The following is a 12799-nucleotide window of genomic DNA, read 5'->3' on the forward strand; positions in this document are numbered from 1 at the left end:
CCCTTCACTTTTTATTGTGAGGTAGAAATCACTCTTTTATAGCTTGTTTACATAGTACAGGTTTTCAAAACAGAAGGTATTTAGATCAGTCTTGTGAAACCTGCACCCCTTCAGCTGCTGAACAGCAACTCTTGTTATCCTGGCTCATTATATAACAGTGACTGCTAATCTACTGGCCTGGTGCCGAGAGATAAGTCATCAGTGTCATATGGCTAACTGGGGCCATGAGCGTTGTAGTCCATCTACACCTGGAGTTCTGCAAAATTCCCATTTCTGATCTAGGTATCTGTCACTTTTATTAAGCAAATAATTTCATGTGTGAACATGAAGTAACATAAGACTTTCTCTATCATAGGAAAATAATGATCGACAGAGAAATGTCTATGCACCTTTTTGTGACATGACTCAGTCCCAGATGTGGACCCATGTCACTCTTGCCTCTTGCATTTAGTTCAAAATGTGTTGTAACCTGTTACAGGTTTTCATAAATGCGATCAAGGAGCAGCTTCATTACCGAGTGTGAATGTGTGATAAGTTTAAAAATGCAAAGCGCGTTTCTACCTAAAATTTGCCAAGCTCTATAATTTATTCCTGATTGAAGATTACCTTACAAACCACAAAATTGCACATGTGTATTGTAATGTGTAGAAAGAACTTGTATGTGTACTGGTTATGTTAGATTATTTAAGTATTGTACATTCGATTTTAATAGACATGCAGTTAAACTATAACAACCTATTTAACAAGCAAGCCAGGTCATCGCTGGTACCTGTGAATTGTCTTTAGTTTCCAGGTCTATCACAACACTTCCACTAAAAGAATATTCTTAGTGTATTGAAGAAATTAGCATGAATTTGGTTATTGTAGTCAACTGCAATGACACGTTAAAATAGGATTTTGTTTGTTGGGAAGAATCGTCCATCCACACCATACTTTCAATTTTGTTTTTTATTTGGTACATGCATGAATGTAAATTGTGTTTGAAACGTGTCTCCTTGTTTTTCATTTCTGTCTTTTGGTTTGTTTGCTAAGATAAATGTTTTTGTTACATATCTATATGTATACAATATATGTATAATTTAAAGGAAAAAAGTGTATTACCTATTGTTTCAATGCATTTGGAACTGATTTCAATGTCTTTTGGTAGTGAAAGGGTCAAAAATGGATCCTCTTGAACCATACTGTGTTCAACATGTACATAAATCGCAAAACAATTTGTACGTCATGTAGAACCATAGTGAGTGATTCATAGCACATTGCCAGTGTAATAAAATGTACATTTTTTAAAATAAACATTTACTGTTGTGGATCTTTGTTGTTTAAGCAGTACAAGGAAGCGCTGCATACAGTGTCTACTTTAACATGAAAGAGTCAGTGCCTCTTAAGCTGGAGATACTGATTACAAAATGTTGGGGCCCATGGCAAATGATTTGTGATTTGAAGCATGGTGGTCTGAATGGTGGGGTCACATGCCCGCCAGCTTGCTACCAGGGAGGAGATCAAAGGATTTCACTCACTGATTTGCATCCCCATTCCCCCCCACTATACTGGAAGGGAACGTGTTGTCTGTACCTCTCAGTCCTGTGAATAAATTACTCAAAGCGCTGCTTTCATGTTGGAAGGAGTTATGTTTGTGATTTGCACCCACCTGAGGTGTAGACCACATGCTGCTGCTCAGGACCCCTAGCCAGAGGGATTATACTGTCTCCCACCCAAAGGTAAACAAATGGAGACAACAACAAAAATGTTCTCCAGGAATGTGTTGGAACCACACACACCTTGCAGCCACCATATAAACACACAGCAACGCATACATACATGCAACACACATCATTCAAAACCAGCATGCACACAACAGTCACAGCCAACACAAACACAACACCCATGTCCACAACACAGACAATCCACAGCAACCACACGCCATTCGTGCAAGTATACGGTTCACAGCCACCACACTAACGCATCACTCACACCTCATATTTTGGCTTATCAATTTGTACACAGCTTGTTGAGAGTTTTGTAAACCAGGCTTGTTGAGAGAGATCAGCTGCATGTGGTCATGACAAAATTAACACTGTGAAAGAAGAATGAAACCCGTTTGCTTTGTCAGAGCCTGGAGGGCTAGCTTACAGCTGCAATGATTTTCATATTCTACATATATTTTTTACATTTAATTAAATAAAGGTAGACATATTAACTGCCATAGCAACCATTTGATTTATGTTCACTAACAGGGTTATTTACTAATGTACAGTATAACTTGTCAAAAAATTCAAAGTGAATTTAAAATTTAGCATAGCTAACTTGGAAAATGTTTGCAAATCCTCTATTTTGGCCTTGAATGGGAAATTCACTTTGAATTCCTGACAATTTTCACTTTTAGTAAATAATGCTGTCTGGATTATTCACTAAAGAGAGAATTTAAAATTCTTTATTTTATTGTGCTTGTTGTGTACAGGCGGCCTGCATTGCCACGACAGCGGATGCAAGCGTTCCATTATACATAATATAACATTAACATGGCAAATACGTTTCATGCACATTTTGGTATTATTGTTAGTAGAATTTAGATAAGCTGTGTACTAATTAGCAGTACAATAAAACAGGTTATTTTAAACAGGGCTAAGAGTGGCTCACAGACCAGTTTGTGTGTACCAAAGGTTGTGTGCCATTAGGACAAGATGCAAAGCGTTTTCAGGAGCATGCATAACAGCAGTGTATAGCAAACCTGCCTATTCTCTCATAAGTAATCGTGTAGGACACATTAGGTCTGAAGGATTTCTCTTAAAACGCTATAGGAAACAGTGGCCATTCAACTTAGCTAAACTATGTCGACTGCCCGTCTTGGAAGGTCATCGGTGGAATCTTATGTTGTCACGGGGCAGTGAACACTATGAGCCTCTTGGGATCGAGTGTAGGACATCAACATGTGTGGCTAAAGCACAAGAGGCGGAACACCCCTTTTAACATTTTACTAAGTGCTGAGATCGATGGTTGGGGTGGGGGTGGAGAAAGAAAGGGGTACGTATACCCCAGAGCGAGCGGGTGAGGGTTTGGTGAGACGTGTCTCCAGGGACAGCTATCTGCCTACACATTGTGCATGCTAATGTACCAAATTATCAAATGCAACATATAAAACAGTAACTTGGATAAAAAATAGTACTGCAAGCAGTGCGTGGCAGTGTAGGACAGTCAAGTCGTCTCGGTGGTAGCGGTGTTGTTCCGTTGGGTAGTCGGGACAAAAGGGCGGATAGTGGCCATGTCTGTGGCTTTGACTTAGGCGCTGGTGATTGCGTCCCCGTCTCCGCGGGGGGGGAGACCAAGTTGTTGAAGAATGGATCCCATTTCGGATATGTCGGCAACTCTAAGAGTCCCAGTCTCGTTAAGTATCAAGAGGCTTCGTGGTGCTCCCCATCTTAGGGTCTCCTATGGTGCAACAGGGAGAGGCGCCCCCTAGTGCACAGCTATACATATGTACAATGAATCATAAAACGTAACCTTTAATGGTGGCTGTTGTAAAAAAACCCTTGTGGAGAGTTTAGAGAAAAAGAAAACGAAAAATAATAATAAACTTAAAATAGGAGGATAGATGTCTGGATGGGGATAGATATCCTAAAGGGTGTTGCCCACAGGATGTAAAGCTCAGTACAGCTACAAATCCCCACAACCTGTATATGCTGTCTCACAGAGGCAATCCTTCAAACCCCACATACATTTGCTGGGTTAAACTGAAGGAGTAATACCCACCTATTGGCATAAGATAGTAGCCCCCCTACCGCAGGGCCACTACTATATTGTCAGCATAATACCGTATTAGTGGGCACTTAAATAAATATTTGCTTATTGTGTGTGCAACCACAAAGCCCCTTAAAATATGAACTATTATGCCCCATCCCCCTCTTTTTGTGAATCCCTTCTTCGCCCGATAAAGGTAGCAGTAGGAGGGTAGTTTAAGTCTGGTAAATCGACCTGTAGAGTCTCTCTGGGAGACTTTTTAGTCAGTGATTCTGGGCATTGGATTTCAATAAGATTTGGACCAAGGGAAAGGGGAATCGTGGGGGGAAAAGTGTGTTTGGTTTATTTCTTGTCAGATCTCGTCATCTTCCACGCTTGCTGATCTGTGTGTGGAACTGACCACTAGATCTGAGGTGTTCTCCTCCCATTTTTTGTGCCTCTGTCCTCCAGCAATAGTAATGTAGTACAGGGGTAGGCAACCTTTTAGCAGCACTGTGCCGATATAGGATTGTGATGTCCCGTAGCGTGCCGGTCCTATTTTTTTTATAAATCGAGGTGTGTATGCCGACGTATCCTGCTTGTTATTTTTACTGTAATTGCTTTGTATCGTTGTATTTGTGCGTATATATATGCAGGGCTGTCTTTAATAATGACAGGACCCTGGGCAAAGCATTTGCTTAGGGCCCCCTGGACCCTGTCCCCCCTTCCCAGGCATGCAATCACGTCCTCCACCTCAACACAGTGGCGGACCTAAAGAATTGCAAGAATTCTTGGCGGTCTCCCTGTTGCACGGGTGATTAAAAGGTAGATCCCCATCTGTCGTGCAACTCCAGGAATGCATTGACAGCTGGGGCTCTACCATTTACTCATGTTTGCAGGTCTGTATTTAGCACTAAGCAGTTTTTGTGTGTTTTTGTGAAATATGTGTGTATGTGGTGTTGGCGTGATTGCAAGCACACACACACACACACACACACACACAGATATACTGACACACACAGAGACATACTGACATACACACAGACATGCTGTCATACAAACATACTGACACACACACACAGATATACTGACACAGATATACTGACACACACATAGACATGCTGACATACAAACATACTGACACACACACAGATATACTGACACACACACACAGATATACTGACACACACACACAGATATACTGACACACACACAGACATACTGACACACACACAGACATACTGACACACACACAGACATACTGACACACACAAAGACATACTGACACATACTGACACACAGACATGCTGACACACAAAGACATACTGACACACACAGATATGACACACACACACAAACATACTGACACACACACACTGACAGACATACTGACACAGACATACACTTTAAAACTTACCCTCCAGTTTCCTACCTTTCCTGCTGGTGGCTGAAGGCATTGGGAGTTGGGGTCTAGAGCTCTTGGCCAGTACCCCTCCAATCTGCCTACTCTTCTTTCCTGCGCGCTCCTCCCTTTGTGGGAGGAAGTGATGTGTGGCCGTCACTTCCTCCCAGCTTGCTGCCGAAAAGCAAGGGGCCCGCTCGCGCTGTTAAAGCACCTCAGCGTGTGCCGGGTCCCTGCTGACAGAAGCCCAGCGGGTGGTCCTTTGTGCATGGGCCACCCGGTGGGCCTCCTTAGTGTGCAGATTACCAGCCAGAGGGTTAGAAATAGTTGAGGCCAGCAGGGCTCATGGTGCAGCTGCCCAGTTTGCCCCGCGTTAAAGAAGGCCCTGCGTATATGAGCTATTATATTGTTTATGTTCATGAGTAGTTTATGGTATTGTGTATGATACATATGAATGTAAGCTGTGTATGGGTGCTGCTTGTGGAATTGTGTGTGTGTGGATGGATATGTCAAAGTGTGTGTTTGGTAGTGTGTGGGGGCTGTATGAGGTATTGCATGTGGGGTTGTGTGCATGTATGTGGATTGTTAGTGGTGTTTCGTTTGTGCGGATTGTGTGCATGTTTGTGTGTGGGCTGTCCGTATTATTTGTATGAGGGGAGGGTTATTCTGCATTTCTGTGTATATCTAGCAGTGTGGGTGGCTTCCCTGGGTTCCAGTGGGGACTAGTCTGGCCAGGTACATGTTAAGGACAGGAGCTTCAACAGCAACTGCGAGCTGCTCTACTACAGTGTGGCTTCCTATTCACAAGTGCTGGGAGGAAGTGATCTGAGATCACTACCTCTACGTGCTGCAATGCATAAATTGAGGATTGTCCTTCACCACCTTTTCGGATTAGCAGATATCTGAAGTTTTACTGGGACTCCTGATAGGCCAGAGCCTGTTTGACTCTAGCAGCCTTGAGTGCCGTGCAAAGACACCTCGAGTGCCGTGCATGGCACTAGTGCCATAGGTTGCCTACCCCTGATGTAGTAGATAGTGCACAGATTGAAACAAGTGTATCTATCGACTTGCTAAACTCTGACCAGTTTTTGACTACTTAGTGGACAAAACCGCCCTTGTCACTATTTTCTTGTTACAGGATTTCCCATGTGTAAATATTTTCACTGTTGCAAACAAGTACCACACTGGGACTATACATAGTCACTACAGGGTTGGTTTAATCTCTCCATTCCCTATATCATGCAATCCCTTGAAGGATTGCCTCTGTGAGACAGCATATACAGGTTGTGGGGATTTGTAGCTGTACTGAGCTTTACATCCTGTGGGCAACACCCTTTAGGATATCTATCCCCATCCAGACATCTATCCTCCTATTTTAAGTTTATTATTATTTTTCGTTTTCTTTTTCTCTAAACTCTCCACAAGGGTTTTTTTACAACAGCCACCATTAAAGGTTACGTTTTATGATTCATTGTACATATGTATAGCTGTGCACTAGGGGGCGCCTCTCCCTGTTTGACCAATTTAGGTCTACTTCTCCACTAACACAAGTATGTGAGGGTTACCCCCTGTCTTGGTTGCCCCCAGACACACACCCAGTTGCTTCCCCTTTCTTTGGGTATCCAACTACTCCATCTCCTATGGTGCATCAACACTGTGGTAAGTGGTCTCATGGATCTCCGCCATGTCATTGTGGCCCTGGAGATGTCCGGGTAGAATAATAAAGAGTGTCCCTCAAATTGGTAAGGAGTGGTGTTGCGGACCGCTGATAGGAAGGCCTGCTTGTCCGGGCCGTGCTGAAAACGCACTATTACATCCCTGCTGAGTTGCTGGGAGTTCGCCTGCGGTTGTGGTAATCTGTAGCACCCCTCCAGTAACATGGCTTTGGCTTGTTTTGGCACGAATAAGCTGGATAGCAGTCTTCGGATGAGGTGCGGGATTTCAGCGGTTGTAATGCTGTCAGCCGTACTTTGACATTGTTCCATCGCCTGCGATCTTCCATCGCTGCAACTTGGTGCTGGGTTTGGATCAAATCGTTCTTGGTCTTAGTCAGCTCACTCTCAAGGCTGTTAATGCGGGCCTCGTGTGCTGCTGTGCTGATTTCTGTATCATGTAGTCTCACCGACACCCCATGTATTTCCTCTTTAAAGGAATTGATGTCTGCCGCGATATGTCGGCGTAAATCGTCCAAGAGGGCTTTCAGTCGGTCTTCAGTGACTGGCGGGTTGCTTTGTGCCTTGGGCTTGCCTGCTCTCTGCGTCTCCGCCATCATGTCCAGGTTGGATAGTGAGTCTTCACTGGACGATCTGGACGGTGCATGACAGGTCTCAGGGATGCTTGCGTCCTCCACAAAAGTAAAGAGAGAATTTAAAGTGAATTTCAAATTTCTAGCCAATGTAGACAGATTTTCTAAGTCAGCTTTGTTTCCATTTCAGCTACTCTGGTCTTAAATTTGAAATTCACTTTGAATTCTCACTTTAGTGAGTAGGTTTGCTATCTGAAACCCATTCCATTATTTACTAAAAGCAAATTTGTTATTTCAGCCACATTTGTATTTCCATTCAGTTGCTGTTCGGTTAGCTGTTAAAATCAACCAAAAATTATATAGGGGTTATTTACTACAGGAGAAAAATTGTACCATACAAACGGTCATTTTATTTTCCTGGCTATTTTCCATGACAGCATCACTAATGGGTTAGCTCTGCCTTTTAGGTGTCAGTGCAGGAAATTCTAACCACCACACCTCCAATCCTTCCCAGTCTCGTTCCAAGTCCCAGAGCAAGAAAAACAAGAAGGGAGCGTGATGATGGGAAATAGCCAGGAAAATAAAATTACGGTATGATAAAAATGTCCTTTCTTGGCTAACCATGGCTACTGGATAATACCCAAGGCGGTTCAGAAAGGAGGGACATACACAACAAGCATTGCACAATTATTTATTTAGAGGCTACGTCCATGAGAATGCTTTTCTGAAATGAAGTATTTTGAAGAACTTGCTACATCCAATTTATAATGTTTAATGAATGTCAACAGAGAAGACTAGGTAGCTGCCCTATAACTTTACTCCAAATGAACCTCTGCAGCTGAAGCCCATGACGCTGGTCGAATGGGCCCTGATAGAAGTTGAAGGTACCATTCCTTGAGAGGTATAGGATTTTAAAATGGCAAGAGAAATCCAGCATCTTAAGTTAGCTGTAGAGGATTTTGTAGAGGTAGCATGTGAGGATCTCCAGATGTAGTTTTGGTATATTCTCTACCAGGTCTATACATTTTGGTCTCTCGAAAGGAGCAACCTTTATTGCACTTATCACGACGTAAGGAAAGTGGAGGAGGTAACAAGGCTTTTTTTTCCTTTCAGCAGCTTTATCAATTTACATTATCTAACACTTTGTCGAAGAACTTATCCTCTTTGAAAGGAAAAACACATAATCTTGATTTGGAAGCATAATCTGCACCCAAGAAGTGTAGGCATAAAGTTCTTCTAGAAGCTACAGAAAGGGACATATCTTTAGCCACTATATTGGTCAAGTCAAGGGAAGCTTCTGAGCAAAAGTCTATCGCCATCTGCATTTCTTTCAGGGAATCCAACTGAATACCAGTCTTATAAGGCCTTCTGGTGTAAACTACACTGAACAAAATTATAAACGCAACACTTTTGTTTTTTTTCGTTTTTTTAATTCTTTGTTTTTTCTTGTGCATAGATGACCAACAAGCATGCAGAGCCACGACAGCAGCTGCAGGCAATTTTATAGCATTTCAGCGTGTGGCAGTTTAGACAACACATTTTTGTATAACATGAGACTAACAGGCTATATAAAACATCGCTATTTTATGGTAAACATGCTAGGTTAGATATTATGCATATGCCATAGCAAATTGTGCTTAAGAGTACGGTAAGGTGTGTAGCCTTGCATTTTTGAGTGAGGAAAACTTTTATGCTTAAGTCAGTGCTACTGCGATACTTATTCCATAAGTTTTAAACAGGTTTGGGCTGCCCCAGTGGTTAGATCTAGCTGGTAATATATTGCCTACGCTGTTCATTTCTAGACAGATAAGAGATAAAGGCAAAAACTCAACATACTTTACGAGAGTGACAAGTTAAGGACTGTTGCTGTGTGTTAAGCAAGTGTGCGGAGAGCAGTTCTTATATTAGGAGGCATGGTGAAGAAGTCCGTCTATAGGGAAGTATTCCTGACAGACTCCGGTCTTATGCCTCCACTCATCCGATCCCTTCTGGGTGCCAGGTGCGATCCCCAAGAACTCCCGTCACTTGGAGTGTCAGAGGCATGGAGGCATGGAGGTAGATAGATGCCAGGCGTACTGGTATGCCAGGATGTACTGGTGGGCAGGGTGCTTCTGGTCCGGTTCTGAGTCGTGGTGTTGTGGGGTGGGGGTGGCTGCCAGCCTTGGAGCAGGCCTGTGCCCCCAGTCCTGACGTCTGCGCCTCTTTAGGGAGCCGTCAGCGGTTGAGATTCTGCTTATGCCCTTAGGGCGTGAGATTGCCGGGGGTGTAGGTGCAGAAACTACCTGCTTATTTGAGACTGTGTTCAAAGTCCTCTTTGTTATTCTGTCCCAGAAGGCCACGAAGATTGCATCAAGCTTTGTCAGAGAGTTAGTTGCCGGGTCCCCACTGGCCACCATGCTTGCCGGCTGGCGCGTGGCATCTGCCATATTGGAGTTAGTGACTCCCCATACAAGGGGTCTCTGGGGCATGAGTGTCGGCTGTAGGTGCACTGTTGGTGCCGGGATATCCCTCACCGGCGGGGGAGGGGGGGAGAGGGATGGCTCTTGGGTGGCCCTCCGCAGCTTCTGGGTCTGCTTTCAGGGAGTTCCAGGCTGGGTGATCGGTCGCCTCACCCGCGCCCTCGCCTCCTCCTCGGCCGCAAATCAGGATGGATATCGCTGCGGTAGGCCCCGGTGATGCGTTTCCCGTGGCTCAGCTGTTCATAAGACGTCTCGTTTTGATCTCCTTAGCATCCCCTAAGTGGGTAATGCAATTGTAGGGGATTTTGGAGTTTGTGTGCCAGGTTAATATCGTATAAAGTAAGTATTCAGACGGGAGCTCGTGCTGCACGCGTCTATTCTGCTCCACAGCCAGGCCCCGCCCCGCCCCCTCCCCATTTTTCATGAGCTGAACTCAAAGATCTAATACTTTTTCTATGTACACAAAAGGCCTGTTTCTCTCAAATCTGTCTAAATCTGTGTTAGTTAGCACTTCTATTTTGCCGAGATAATTCATCCACTTCACAGGTGTGGCATATCAAGATGCTGATTAGACAGCATGATTATTGCAAAGGTGTGCCTTAGGCTGGCCACAATAAAAGGCCACTCTAAAATGGGCAGTTTTACTGTATTGGGGGGGGGGGTCCAAAAACCAGTCAGTATCTGGTGTGACCACCATTTGCCTCACACAGTGCAACACATCTGCTTCACATAGAGTTGATCAGGTTGTTGATTGTGGCCTGTGGAATGTTGGTCCACTCCTCTTTAATGGCTGTGCGAAGTTGCTGGATATTGGCAGGACCTGGAACATGCGGTCGTATACGCCGATACAGAGCATCCCAAACATGCTCAATAGGTGACTTATCCGGTGAGTATGCTGGCTATGCAAGAACTTCCAGGAATTGTGTACAGATCCTTGCAACATGGGGCCGTGCATTCTCATGCTGCAACATGAGGTGATGATCATGGATTATTGGCACAACAATGGGCCTCAGGATCCCGTCACTGTATTTCTGTGCATTCAAAATGCCATCAATAAAATGCACCTATGTTGGTTGTCCATAACATACGCCTGCCCATACCATAACCCCGCCGCCACCATGGGCCACTTGATCCACAATGTTGACATCAGCAAACCGCTCACCCACACGACGCCATACATCTGCCCTGTACGGTGAAAACTGGGATTCATCAGTGAAGAGAACACCTCTCCAAAGTGCCAGAAGCCATTGAATGTGAGCATTTGCCCGAGCATGCTGATGCTCTTCCCTGAGAGGATTTCTGACAGTGCAGAAATTCTTTGGTTATGCAAACCGATTGTTACAGCAGCTCTCCGGGTGGCTGGTCTCAGACGATCTTGGAGGTGAAGATGCTGGATGTTGAGGTCCTGGGCTGGTGTGGTTACACATGGTCTGTGGTTGTGAGGCTGGTTGGATGTGCTGCCAAATTCTCTGAAACGCCTTTGGAGACGGCTTATGGTAGAGAAATGAACATTCAATGCACGGGCAATAGCTCTGGTGGACATTCCTGCAGTCAGCATGCCAATTGCACGCTCCCTCAAAACTTGCGACATCTGTGGCATTGTGCTGTGTGATAAAATTGCACCTTTTAGAGTGGCCTTTTATTGCAATAATCATGTCTAATCAGCATCTTGATATGCCACACCTGTGAGTTGGATGGATTATCTCGGCAAAGGAGAAGTGCTCACTTAACAGATTTAGACAGATTTGTGAACAATATTTGAGAGAAATAGCCCTTTTGTGTGCATAGAAAAAGTCTTAGATCTTTGAGTTCAGCTCATTAAAAATGGGGGCAAAAACAAAAGTGTTGTGTTTATAATTTTGTTCAGTTTATATTCAGAAGAAACTTAATAGGTATGGTCACTTTGGTTTCTTCGGCAGAAATAGACTGAAACCCTTCCACAATAGCATGAGATATTAATGTCACTCACTCCGTTCCGACAAGGGGAAGGCTGGCAATGAAGCCAGCATGCCGACATCACTGACAAGAGTTGCATGCTGGGGGATGCGTACAAAGCAGGGCAAATAAAGAAGTACAGAGACAGATTGAAGGATGGCCTGGAGGTGGGTGTTATACGAAGAGTAACACCCACAAAGCGGCACTGGAGCGGAAGAAAAGTGAGTAAATGTTTATATTTTACATTACACCATGAATCTCTATCATATACGGTATTTCAAAGTATATGGAAGCAATTTAAGGTAAGTCATTCTTTCCATTGCACGCTCTCTTGAAGAGACATAAGGAATTTAGGGATAACTGTTCTAGCTGCAATATCTCCAAGTCATGTATAAATACCACATAGCAGTTTCAGGCATAAATCAAAAATTTGGTGTAGTTAGCCTTTCCCCAGCAGGCTGTTTGCTAAACCCTTCTTAGAAAGAAGCAGCTGACTCTATAAATACACATGCTGAGTATAGGGTCCAGGCCTACACAGCTGTACCCCATGATGGAGGCCCTGCTAATGTTATAGCGGTCCTTTGAATTATATCTCACTTCAGTGAATATCCCTGGATGAAACTTCGAAAATTCACAAAGTATCAAACTGCAACAGAATCCCTTTTTTTATTTGTTGGATCCAATCTCCCTAATACAGAGCATAATAATAATAATATTAATAATAATAATAATATCTCAATGAATGGATCCTAACTTGGTTTGGCTGTGGATGTGTAGGAACCAATGGTTAATGGTCCAAATTCTGGAGTTCTCCTTTAACCCCTTAAGGACCCACGACATGTGTGACATGTCATGATTCCCTTTTATTCCAGAAGCTTGGTCCTTAAGGGGTTAATGGCCACTAAATAAACACACTCGCTATTGTTATGTTAACTCTCAATATTCCTCCACTGACACTAAACCAACGTTCCATGGCTTTCACTGTGCTGCGCATGCGCTGTTGGAAGGCGAATTCGGCCCCACGTAGCAGAGGGCTGCACTGAC

The sequence above is a fragment of the Pelobates fuscus genome, chromosome 5 (assembly GCF_036172605.1).
Source record: "Pelobates fuscus isolate aPelFus1 chromosome 5, aPelFus1.pri, whole genome shotgun sequence".
NCBI lineage: Eukaryota > Metazoa > Chordata > Amphibia > Anura > Pelobatidae > Pelobates > Pelobates fuscus.